Here is a 13,667-nt window from a genome sequence, read left to right as displayed (position 1 = left end):
AGACTGCTCGGGGTGTATGGCGACCACTTTGTCGGAGCCAGACTGTCAGACGAAGCTACCTGCCTCCCTCCATCTAAGGTTGCCTATCCCCCGCTAAACCTGCCTGACAGAAGCTAAAGCACACGTGGAGCCCAAAGGACCAAGCGTCCACACAACAACACCATCACAGCTCAATGATCAGAACGCGCCGCCATGTTTGTGGGCGGGCTATTTAACCCCTTAATAACATCTGACATACTAATACGCGTCTGTGCCCTGGGACTTAAGAGCCAGACCCGTATTAGTACGTCATCGCGATCGCGCGCGCACACAGGCTGTGCGGGCGCGATCGCCGCCGGGTGTCAGCTGATTGTCACAGCTGACACCCGGTACTATGTGCAGGGAGCGGTCTTGCACCGCTCCCAGCACATTAACCCCCGCGATGCTGCGATCGAAGTCGATCGCGGCATTGCGGGGGCAAGGGGAGGTGATCGGCGATACTCACCTCCTCTTCCGGCTTCCAGCGCAGTCTGCAAAGGCTTCCCGGGTGTTGCCATGACGACCCGATGTCGTCATGACAACATCCGGGTCACCAGAGAGCAGGAAGATTGCTTGGACATGCGCAGTGCATCTCCAAGCAATCTTCACACTGTGCACTTCTGACAGCCTTCATGGCATAGGGATGGTGCTCCATTCCTGTGCCATGCAGGCGATCAGAAAAAAAAAAAGTGAAAGTCCCAGAGTGGGACAAAGTAAGAAAGTGTATAAACTGTGTGAAAGTGAAAAAAAAAAAAAATGTGCAAAAATATTATAAAAAAATAAAAAAAATAATACACCAAAAATAAAAATATAATGTACCCATCAATAAATATTATTATAAAAAAAATAAAAAAAAAACAATAAAAGTACACATATTTGGTATCGCCGCGTCCGGAACAACCTGACCTATAAAACTTTCCCACTGGTTAACCCCTTCAGTGAACACGGTAAAAAAAAAAAAAAAAAACGAAGCAAAAAACAATGCTTTATCACCATACCGCCAAACATAAAGTGGAATAACACGCGATCAAAAAGACGCATATAAATAAAAATGATACCGCTGAAAACGTCATCTCGTCCCGCAAAAAACAAGCTGCCAAACAGCTCCATCAGCCGAAAAATAAAAAAGTTATAGCTCTCAGAATAAAGCGATACTAAAAAATATTTTTTTCTATAAAATAGCTTTTATTGTGTATAAGCGCCAAAACATAGAAAAATGATACAAATATGGTACCGCTGTAAACGTACTGACCCGAAGAGTAAAGCTACCTCATCAATTTTACCACACGCGGAACAGAATAAAAAAAAAAAAAAAAAAACAATTCCTGAATTGTTGGTTTTTGTTTATTCTGCCTCCCAAAAATCGGAATAGAAAGCGATCAAAAAATGTCACGTGCCTGAAAATGGCACCAATAACAACGTCAAGTCATCCCGCAAAAAACGAGCCGTCACATGACTGTCTGCCAAAATCTGGAAAAATTATAGCTCTCAAAATATGGCGATGCAAAAACTAGATTTTACAAAAAATGCGTCTTTTAGTGTGTGACAGCTGTCAGTCATAAAAACCCCATATGATTCTGGCATTGCTGTAATCGCACCGACCCGAAGAATAAAGTCGTCTAATCACTTATACCGCACAAGGAACGGCGTCAAAAATAAACTCTTGGGTTAGGATTGGGCTAGGGTTAGGGCTGGGTTTGGGGCTAGGGTTGTGCTGGGGCTAGGGTTGTGCTGGGGCTAGGGTTGTGCTAGGGTTAGGGCTGGGGTTGGGATTTTTTTCAAAAGTAAGAAAAAAAGATGACGATATGGCGACTAGTGTTGAGAGCAAGTGCTTGCTACTTGAGTTTGCATCGGGTGCTCTGGTATGCATTGAGTATCGTGGGTATTTGAGTGACACGCTCGAGTCTCTGCCCCATATGCTTCGCGGCCAAAAAACTTTACGGGGATTGCCTGCCATGCACGAGCGATCCCCGCATGTTTTTTTTGGGGTGTCTAATAACCGTGAAACATGCGGAGCAGGGACTCGAGCATGTCACTCGAGCACACGCTGTACATGGTGCATACCTGAGTACCCGATGCAAACTCAAGTAGCGAGCACTTGCGCTCAAGAATAATGACAACTTATTCAATATGATGACCTAATGTAAACAAATAATGTGCCGTACCTCTGGGTTCAAAATGTTCACTATACACCTTAATAAAATCCTTGAGGGGTATAGTTTCCAAAATGGGGACACTTGTGGGGGAGCTCCACTGTTTAGGCACATCACGGGCTCTCCAAACGCGACATGGTGTCCGCTAACAAATTGAATGGAAAATCGGCTCAAATTGTTAGCGGACGCCATGTTGCGTTTGGAGAGCCCCTGTGTGCCCAAACATTGGAGCTCCCCCACAAGTGACCCCATTTTGGAAACTAGACCCCCCAAGGCACCTATCTAGATGCATAGTGAGCACTTGGAACCCCCAGGTGCTTCACAAATTGATTCGTAAAAATGAAAAAGTGAAAAAAAAAACACTTTTTCATTTTTATGAATCAATTTGTGAAGCACCTGGGGTTCCAAGTGCTCACTATGAATCTAGATAGGTGCCTTGGGGGGTCTAGTTTCCAAAATGGGGTCACTTGTGGGGGAGCTCCAATGTTTGGGCACACAGGGACTCTCTAAATGCAACATGGTATCCGCTAACAAATTGAATGGAAAATCGGCTCAAATTGTTAGCGGACACCACATTGCGTTTGGAGAGCCCCTCTGTGCCTAAACTTTGGAGCTCCCCCACAAGTGACCCCATTTTGGAAACTAGACCCCCCACGGCACCTTTCTAGATGCATAGTGAGCACTTGGAACCCCCAGGTGCTTCAGAAATTGATTCGTAAAAATGAAAAAGTGAAAAAAAAAACACTTTTTCATTTTTATGAATCAATTTGTGAAGCACCTGGGGTTCCAAGTGCTCACTATGAATCTAGATAGGTGCCTTGGGGGGTCTAGTTTCCAAAATGGGGTCACTTGTGGGGGAGCTCCAATGTTTGGGCACACAGGGACTCTCCAAATGCAACATGATATCCGCTAACAAATTTTTGGCTCAAATTGTTAGCGGATATCATGTTGCATTTGGAGAGTCCCTGTGTGCCCAAACATTGGAGCTCCCCCACAAGTGACCCCATTTTGGAAACTAGACCCCCAAAGGCACCTATCTATATGCATAGTGAGCACTTGGAACCCCCAGGTGCTTCACAAATTGATTCGTAAAAATGAAAAAGTGAAAAAAAAAACACTTTTTCATTTTTATGAAACAATTTGTGAAGCACCTGGGGTTCCAAGTGCTCACTATGAATCTAGATAGGTGCCTTGGGGGGTCTAGTTTCCAAAATGGGGTCACTTGTGGGGGAGCTCCAATGTTTGGGCACACAGGGACTCTCCAAATGCAACATGATATCCGCTAACAAATTGTCGGCTCAAATTGTTAGCGGATATCATGTTGCATTTGGAGAGTCCCTGTGTGCCCAAACATTGGAGCTCCCCCACAAGTGACCCCATTTTGGAAACTAGACCCCCCAAGGCACCTATCTAGATGCATAGTGAGCACTTGGAACCCCAGGTGCTTGACAAATTGATTCATAAAAATGAAAAAGTGTTTTTTTTTTCACTTTTTCATTATTACGAATCAATTTGTGAAGCACCTGGGGGTTCCAAGTGCTCACTATGAATCTAGAAAGGTGCCTTGGGGGGTCTAGTTTCCAAAATGGGGTCACTTGTGGGTGAGCTCCAAAGTTTGGGCACAGAGGGGCTCTCCAAACGCAATGTGGCGTCCGCTAACAATTTGAGCCGATTTTCCATTCAATTTGTTAGCGGATACCATGTTGCATTTAGAGAGTCCCTGTGTGCCCAAACATTGGAGCTCCCCCACAAGTGACCCCATTTTGGAAACTAGACCCCCCAAGGCACCTATCTAGATGCATAGTGAGCACTTGGAACCCCTAGGTGCTTCACAAATTGATTCGTAAAAATGAAAAAGGGTTTTTTTTTTCACTTTTTCATTATTACGAATCAATTTGTGAAGCACCTGGGGGTTCCAAGTGCTCACTATGCATCTAGAAAGGTGCCTTGGGGGGTCTAGTTTCCAAAATGGGGTCACTTGTGGGGGAGCTCCAAAGTTTGGGCACAGAGGGGCTCTCCAAACGCAATGTGGCGTCCGCTAACAATTTGAGCCGATTTTCCATTCAATTTGTTAGCGGATACCATGTTGCATTTAGAGAGTCCCTGTGTGCCCAAACATTGGAGCTCCCCCACAAGTGACCCCATTTTGGAAACTAGACACCCCAAGGCACCTATCTAGATGCATAGTGAGCAGTTGGAACCCCCAGGTGCTTCACAAATTGATTCATAAAAATGAAAAAGTGTTTTTTTTTTCACTTTTTCATTGTTACTAATCAATTTGTGAAGCACCTGGGGGTTCCAAGTGCTCACTATGCATCTAGATAGGTGCCTTGGGGGGTCTAGTTTCCAAAATGGGGTCACTTGTGGGGGAGCTCCAATGTTTGGGCACACAGGGACTCTCTAAATGCAACATGGTATCCGCTAACAAATTGAATGGAAAATCGGCTCAAATTGTTAGCGGACACCACATTGCGTTTGGAGAGCCCCTCTGTGCCTAAACTTTGGAGCTCCCCCACAAGTGACCCCATTTTGGAAACTAGACCCCCCACGGCACCTTTCTAGATGCATAGTGAGCACTTGGAACCCCCAGGTGCTTCAGAAATTGATTCGTAAAAATGAAAAAGTGAAAAAAAAAACACTTTTTCATTTTTATGAATCAATTTGTGAAGCACCTGGGGTTCCAAGTGCTCACTATGAATCTAGATAGGTGCCTTGGGGGGTCTAGTTTCCAAAATGGGGTCACTTGTGGGGGAGCTCCAATGTTTGGGCACACAGGGACTCTCCAAATGCAACATGATATCCGCTAACAAATTTTTGGCTCAAATTGTTAGCGGATATCATGTTGCATTTGGAGAGTCCCTGTGTGCCCAAACATTGGAGCTCCCCCACAAGTGACCCCATTTTGGAAACTAGACCCCCAAAGGCACCTATCTATATGCATAGTGAGCACTTGGAACCCCCAGGTGCTTCACAAATTGATTCGTAAAAATGAAAAAGTGAAAAAAAAAACACTTTTTCATTTTTATGAAACAATTTGTGAAGCACCTGGGGTTCCAAGTGCTCACTATGAATCTAGATAGGTGCCTTGGGGGGTCTAGTTTCCAAAATGGGGTCACTTGTGGGGGAGCTCCAATGTTTGGGCACACAGGGACTCTCCAAATGCAACATGATATCCGCTAACAAATTGTCGGCTCAAATTGTTAGCGGATATCATGTTGCATTTGGAGAGTCCCTGTGTGCCCAAACATTGGAGCTCCCCCACAAGTGACCCCATTTTGGAAACTAGACCCCCCAAGGCACCTATCTAGATGCATAGTGAGCACTTGGAACCCCAGGTGCTTGACAAATTGATTCATAAAAATGAAAAAGTGTTTTTTTTTTCACTTTTTCATTATTACGAATCAATTTGTGAAGCACCTGGGGGTTCCAAGTGCTCACTATGAATCTAGAAAGGTGCCTTGGGGGGTCTAGTTTCCAAAATGGGGTCACTTGTGGGTGAGCTCCAAAGTTTGGGCACAGAGGGGCTCTCCAAACGCAATGTGGCGTCCGCTAACAATTTGAGCCGATTTTCCATTCAATTTGTTAGCGGATACCATGTTGCATTTAGAGAGTCCCTGTGTGCCCAAACATTGGAGCTCCCCCACAAGTGACCCCATTTTGGAAACTAGACCCCCCAAGGCACCTATCTAGATGCATAGTGAGCACTTGGAACCCCTAGGTGCTTCACAAATTGATTCGTAAAAATGAAAAAGGGTTTTTTTTTTCACTTTTTCATTATTACGAATCAATTTGTGAAGCACCTGGGGGTTCCAAGTGCTCACTATGCATCTAGAAAGGTGCCTTGGGGGGTCTAGTTTCCAAAATGGGGTCACTTGTGGGGGAGCTCCAAAGTTTGGGCACAGAGGGGCTCTCCAAACGCAATGTGGCGTCCGCTAACAATTTGAGCCGATTTTCCATTCAATTTGTTAGCGGATACCATGTTGCATTTAGAGAGTCCCTGTGTGCCCAAACATTGGAGCTCCCCCACAAGTGACCCCATTTTGGAAACTAGACACCCCAAGGCACCTATCTAGATGCATAGTGAGCAGTTGGAACCCCCAGGTGCTTCACAAATTGATTCATAAAAATGAAAAAGTGTTTTTTTTTTCACTTTTTCATTGTTACTAATCAATTTGTGAAGCACCTGGGGGTTCCAAGTGCTCACTATGCATCTAGATAGGTGCCTTGGGGGGTCTAGTTTCCAAAATGGGGTCACTTGTGGGGGAGCTCCAATGTTTGGGCACACAGCAGCTCTCCAAACGCAACATGGTGTCGCTAACAATTTGAGCCAATTTTGCGTTAAATTTGTTAGCGGACAAGATGTTGCATTTAGAGAGCCGCTGTGTGCCCTAATATTGGAGCTCCCCCACAAGTGACCCTATTTTGGAAACTAGACCAACCAAGGCACCTATCTAGATGCATAGTGAGCACTTGGAACCCTCAGGTGCTTCACAAATTGATTCATACAAATGAAAAAGTGTTTTTTTTTTTCACTTTTTCATTGCTACGAATCAATTTGTGAAGCACCTGGGGGTTCCAAGTGCTCACTATGCATCCAGATAGGTGCCTTGGGGGGTCTAGTTTCCAAAATGGGGTCACTTGTGGGGGAGCTCCAATGTTTGGGCACACAGGGACTCTCTAAATGCAACATGGTGTCCTCTAACAAATTTAACGGAAAATCGTCTCAAATTGTTAGCGACACCATGTTGCGTTTGGAGAGCCGCTGTGTGCCCAAACATTGGAGCTCCCCCACAAGTGACCCCATTTCGGAAACTAGACCCCCAAAGGCACCTATCTAGATGCATTGTGAGCACTTGGAACCCTCAGGTGCTTCACAAATTGTTTCATAAAAATGAAAAAGTGGGGTTTTTTTTCACTTTTTCATTGTTACGAATCAATTTGTGAAGCACCTGGGGGTTCCAAGTGCTCATTATGCATCTAGAAAGGTGCCTTGGGGGGTCTAGTTTCCAAAATGGGGTCACTTGTGGGGGAGCTCCAAAGTTTGGGCACACATGGGCTCTTCAAACACAACATGGCGTCCGCTAATTATTCAAGCAAATTTTACAATCAAAAAGTCAAATGGCGCTCCTTCCCTTCCGAGCCCTGCTGTGCGCCCAAACAGTGTTTTTTCCCCAAATATTGGGTATCTGCGTGCCCAGGGGAAATTGCACAACAAATTTTGGGGTCCATTTTGTATTGTTACCCCTGTGAAAATAAAAAAAATTGGGTCTAAAGTAACATTTTTGTGAAAAAAGTTAAATGTTCATTTTTTTCTTCCACATTCAAAAAATTCCTGTGAAGCACCTGAAGGGTTAATAAAGTTCTTGAATGTGGTTTTGAGCACCTTGAGGGGTGCAGTTTTTAGAATGGTGTCACTTTTGGGTATTTTCTGTCATAAAGACCTCTCAAAGTGACTTCAAATGTGATGTGGTCCCTAAAAAAATGGTTTTGTAAATTTTGTTGGAAAAATGAGAAATCGCTGGTCAACTTTTAACCCTTATAGCTCCCTAACAAAAAAAAATTTTGGTTCCAAAATTGTGCTGATGTAAATTAGACATGTGGGAAATGTTATTTATTAACTCTTTTGTGTGACATATCGCTCTGATTTCAGGGCTTAAAAATTCAAATTTTGAAAATTGCAAAATTTTCAAAATTTTCGCCAAATTTCCGTTTTTTTCACAAATAAACGCAAGTGATATCGAAGAAATTTTTCCACAATCATGAAGTACAATATGTCACGAAAAAAAGTCTCAGAATCAGGGGGATCCGTTGAAGCGTTCCAGAGTGATTAACTCATAAAGTGACAGTGGTCAGAATTGTAAAAATTGGCCCGGTCATTAACGTGCAAACCACCCGTGGGGCTTAAGGGGTTAAAGATTAAGCCCTGCCCACCATCGCACTATTGGTGACATCACCCGCGACCAATAAGGCGGTGCCGGGTCACCGGATCAGCTGACTCCCAAACCACCAATCATGGTCCGCCATGTCACCGGCATGCTCAGTGCAGTGAATCCTGGACTTAGGCTGCAGCAGCCCTGTTTCCCTCCGCAACCTACGCTTCATGTTGCTAGGAACAAAGACCCAAGAGACAACTTGTACATCTCGTGCACCAGCTAGGCATTGGGACCTACGATGATGCTGAGCAGCATCAGCCCCAGCTGGACTGGAATGGGAGACCACAGAATCCACTGATGGTTCTGAACCCATTTCAAATACAGCCAACACTTAACATTATCCCCCCTTCTAACATCCCCCACCACTTGACGCTCATATTCCTCAACAAGCAGGGGAGCATGAATGTGGTCCACCAGTCCCCAGGGATGATCATCAGATCCATGGCCCCTCCAGTGTATGGGGTAACCATTTTTTCCACGAACCATCTTAGACCCCATAATAGCCTGCACCTCGAGATTATCACCCCTGGTGTCTGTAGCAGGTTGGGGTTCAGCGAGTTTTGTCAGGCTAATGGGTTTAAGGAGCGACACATGAAAAGTGTTGTGACTCCTCAGGTGTCGTGGTAACTGTAAACGGTACATTAATGGGTTTACTTGGGCCAAAATTTTGAAAGGACCAATAAAGCAGGGGGCAAACTTAGCAGATTCCCTGCATACTTTAATATTGCGAGCCATGAGCCACACTCTGTCGCCCGGATAGAATACGGGAGCAGGACGACGAAGACTGTCAGCCGATTCTCTCATTCGATTCTTGGAGGCCAATATAGCATCCTGGGTATGGTCCCAAACCTCCCGCGCTTCCAGAGCCAAATCTCTGACCCCAGGTTCCATAGAGGGAACTGGCATAGGAACCGGAACGCACGGATGTTGGCCATTATTCAGAAGAAGCGGAGTCAGATCTGTGGAATCCGCCACGGGTAACGGGTGGAGAAGACCAGCCGTACTTTGACGGGATGATTTATCTCTCGCACAGGAGACACACGCTAGAACATATTACTTAACGTCCTGGCGCCACCGTGGCCACCAATACGACCGTTGAAGGAACTTTGTGGTACATTTGACCCCAAAATGACCTCCGATCTTAGGGGCATGTGCCCAGGAGAGCACCTCATTTTGTAGATTAGGGGGAACGAATATCCTCCCAGAAGGAAGAGTGAGCCTGGGCTCGTCATCGTCCTCAGCTGTATCCACGGACCGGGACAAAAGGTCTACCCGAGGGCTCTTTTTGATATAATCTGACAAGACCTCGTCTCGGGGACAGACAGAGGATCTGTGCCGGGGTCAAAATCAATAGGACAGCCATACGGTCGGTGGCAAGGTAAAGTGTCTGCAGCCTTTTTGGGAAAGACATCCGCAAAGGTCTGATTTTGCACAGGGAGAGCGGCCAAGTCGGAAGAAGGCTCAGAGACTACCCTCCGGGTGACTGTAACCATACACTGAGACACACAATTCTCACTCCAGGAAGAAATTCTCCCCGAATTCCAGTCAATGTGTGGAGTGTGAGAACGTAACACCGGAAGACCCAGTAGCACCTCATCTAATCCACCGGGAATAATAAGAAAGGAGATAAACTCCCGATGACCATGAGGAAATGACATGGTGAGGGGAATTGACTGGTAGGTGATTTGTGTGTCCAGTAGTGAACCGTTGACTACCCTAATGTTCATTGGTTTTGGAAGCAACTCCATAGGAATGGCGCACTTCTGGGCAAACGTAGATGACAAAAAACTGCCATTGGCACGAGAATCCACCCACGCCTTGGCAGTAACCATGGTTGTTCCGAAGAACAATGTCACCTTATACAATAATTTGGAGGAAGGAGCCCCAGAATCTAACACACCTCCTCCAACGGCAGTTAGACACACTTGTTTTCCTGACAGCTTGGAACCCTTATGTTAGGCGTCAGTTTGGTGCTGGATTTGAAATGGGTCCAGGACCTTCTGTGGTCTCCTATTTCAGTCCAGCCAGGGCTGATGCTGCTCAGCATCACTGTCAGCCTCAACGCCTAGCTGGTCCGCGAGCACTGTTTATCTCCCAGGTAGTTGTGCCTAGCAATGTTAAGCCTGGGTTGCAGAGGGAGACAGGGCTTGTGGAATCTAAGTCCAGGATTTGCCGCACTGAGCATGTCTGTGACCTGGTGGATCATGATTGGTGGGTTGGCACCCACCTGACCCGGTGACCTGGCACCACCTGATTGGTCCACGGGTAACGTCACCAATGGCGCATCGGTGGGCAGGGATTAGTCTTTAAAAGGCCCGCCCACAAACATGGCGACGCACTCAGATCATTTGTGCTTATGATGCTGTTGTGTGGACGTCTGTGCTCCACGTGTAGATTACGCTAGGCAGGTTAGCTCCATAGAGGCAGGCTAGTGAAAGTAGGCAGGTAGCTTCGCCTTGCAGACTGGCTCTGTCAGTAGGGGTCGCCTTACACCCCGAGCAGCCTGCAGGACCACGTGGAGAAACGCTCCTCTGTCTGGTAGCACGCCGGCAGAGGGCACTTACCCGTCGGCGTGAGTCACACGCATCTTAGCGCAAATCCCTACAGCGTAGCGCCTGTATCGAAGACAGGGCTACTGCTTTCCCTCCGGTCGCACGTCTCCCTGCGGTTCTTGGAGATTGTGTGAACCGCAGAAGCCCGCTCCGTGTGCATTAACACAGAGTGGTTCTTCAGTTAAGCAGGTGCTATCCCGGTCACTCTTCTTCCGTGCAGTTAACGGAGATAGTGCGAACCGCTATACCCGTTCCTGTGTGCTGAAACACGGAAGGGTTTAACATTTAAGTTGGTTACTTTACTTTCCACCCGGAAAGTGTTCGGCTGCAGTCCTCCAGGCTGCATCGCGGACCCCGGGGTCGGTTGCGTTCCATTTTAATAAAACCCTTATTAATGGGGTACTCCAAAAGATGTGCAGGTTGGGAACGAGAGGGGCTAGACTCCATCCGGGATACATCCATAGCCTCAGGCTCCGGGTCGGGAGTACCGGGTTTGGAAATGGGTCTAGAAAATGAAGGTGCCAACCGACACTGAAGTCTGGGGACCTCCAGCTCTAACTTGTGTTCTGCATGATGCAAATCTATTCGGTTAGCGAGAGAGATTAACTCCTCCAGGGAGGTTGGAATCTCTCTGGTAGATAGAGCATTTTTAATATGCCCAGCCAGACACTTCCAGAACACCAGGATTAAAGACCGCTCATACCAATCCAATTCAGCCACTAAGGTTCTGAACTGGATGGCATAGTGGCTGGCGGTGACCGAACCCTGGACCAACGCAAGAAGCTTAAGAGCCATATCATGTGTGACCTGAGGACCTAGGAAGATATTTTTTAGGGCTGTAAGAAAGAGACCCGCATTAGCCACTACCGGGTCACTCCGCTCCCACAGGGGTGTAGCCCTCTCCAAGGCCCTTTGAGAAAGTAACAAGATGACAAAACCCACTTTGGCCCTTTCGGAGGGGAACCGTGCCTCCATCATCTCCAACTGAATGGAGCACAGATTAATAAAACCTCTGCAGGATTTTCTGTCACCAGAAAATTTTTCCGGGAGAGCAAAACGGGGTAATGGGGCAGTTGCAGCTGCCGCAGCATTCACTGCAGCCGAGTTAACCAGATTGGCTGCTTGAGAAGCTGCCTGGGTAGCTACTGCAGTGATATCAGCCACCAGGGCAGCTTGTTCCAGAGTCCTAAGTCTGGCCTCAAGTTGCTGTATATAGCACTGCAGTTGCTGGTTGTCAGCCATGTTCGGCAAGACCCTGGCGCTCTGATACTGTTAAGGGGATGGTTGCAAACAACTTTATTAAATAATGGAAAGCAACCGAACCCGGGGTCCGCGATGCAGCCTGGAGAAGGTAAAACAACCAACTGAAATAACAATCCCTTCCGTGTTACTGCACACCGGAACGGGAATAGGGATTCGCACTATCTCCATTAACTGCACGAGAGATGTGCGATAAATAATGTATCTGTAGCCCTGTTTACAACACAGGGACTACACAGCAGGCCCTAAGATGTGTGTGATACACGCCGGCGTATACGTGCTCCCAGCCGGCATGCTACCGGACTGAGGAGTATCTCTCCTCGTGGCTCACAGGCGGTGCCGGGAATACGGCGTCTGCAGACTGCTCGGGGTGTATGGCAACCCCTTTGTCGGAGCTAGACTGTCAGACAAAGCTACCTGCCTCCCTCCATCTAAGGCTGCCTATCCCCTGCTAAACCTGCCTGACAGAAGCTAAAGCACACGTGGAGCCCAAAGGACCAAGCGTCCACACAACAACACCATCACAGCTCAATGATCAGAGCGCGCCGCCATGTTTGTGGGTGGGCTATTTAAAGATTAAGCCCTGCCCACCATCGCACTCTTGGTGACGTCACCCGCGAGCCAATCAGGCGGTACCAGGTCAACGGATCAGCTGACTCCCAAACCACCAATCACGGTTCGCCATGTCACCGGCATGCTCCTTGCAGTGAATCCTGGACTTAGGCTGTAGCAGCCCTGTTTCCCTCTGCAACCTACGCTTCATGTTGCTAGGAACAAAGACCCAAGAGACAACTTGTACATCTCATGCACCAGCTAGGCATTGGGATGGATGATGATGCTGAGCAGCATCAGCCCTGGCTTGACTGGAATGGGAGACCACAGAATCCACTGATGGTTCTGAACCCATTTCAAATCTAGCAAACACCCCACGCCTAACAAACAGGTGCATATTTGCTCCCACAGTGTATTGCAATGAGCTGCCAGGAGTTAGGTCACTTGAATTCATCAGCTGATGAAGCTCTGGTGACCTCACTTACTCCACTGCCCCATGAGACAATTCTCACACAGCAGTAATTGAACTCCAGTGACCTCTCTCCCAGCAGCTTAGCACTGTACACTGACACAGGAGTGATTACATTCCTGTGTCAGTGTATAGCCTACTGTTATGTAAACCAGTCACAGCAGTGACTGCTGATTTGACTGTCCTTCAAATGATCACCATGGGACATTTGGGATTATGTCATCACAGCGGACAGCGAGGGATATCTTTTTTTCTATTTTGTTTGTTTTTTACAGGTGACAGTGGCTTCAGTGGATTAGGTCATAGATGAATATACAGTGTTTTTAATCTTTAAATAAATGATTAAAACCGTGTGGACTTTTATTTCAAATGAAGGATTTTTTCAGGCTGTGTGTTTATTTCTATACCTTACTATGGGGTTAGTAATGGGCGCATCCTATAGACGCCCTCCATTACTAACCTGGGTTTCATGTCAGCTGCCAATACAAGGCTGACATGAACCCCAACCCTATTACCCCACTTGCCACCTCCACAGGGCAAGTTGGAAGAGCGAGGCTAAGAACCAGATTTGGTGCATTTTATGGATGCGCCATTTTTGGGGCCATTGAGGGCTGATATTATTTCCTTGTAGGGGGCCAGCATCCAAGGCCCCATCTCTGGCTATTAATATCAGCTCACAGCTGTCTGTTTAGCCTTTGCTGGTTAGATTTTATAGGGGGACCCTACGTCG

The sequence above is a fragment of the Phyllobates terribilis genome, unplaced genomic scaffold (genome assembly GCF_046119375.1).
Source record: "Phyllobates terribilis strain yellow unplaced genomic scaffold, ASM4611937v1 Scaffold_2__4_contigs__length_985480577, whole genome shotgun sequence".
Taxonomy (NCBI): domain Eukaryota; kingdom Metazoa; phylum Chordata; class Amphibia; order Anura; family Dendrobatidae; genus Phyllobates; species Phyllobates terribilis.
This window is presented reverse-complemented; position numbering follows the sequence as displayed.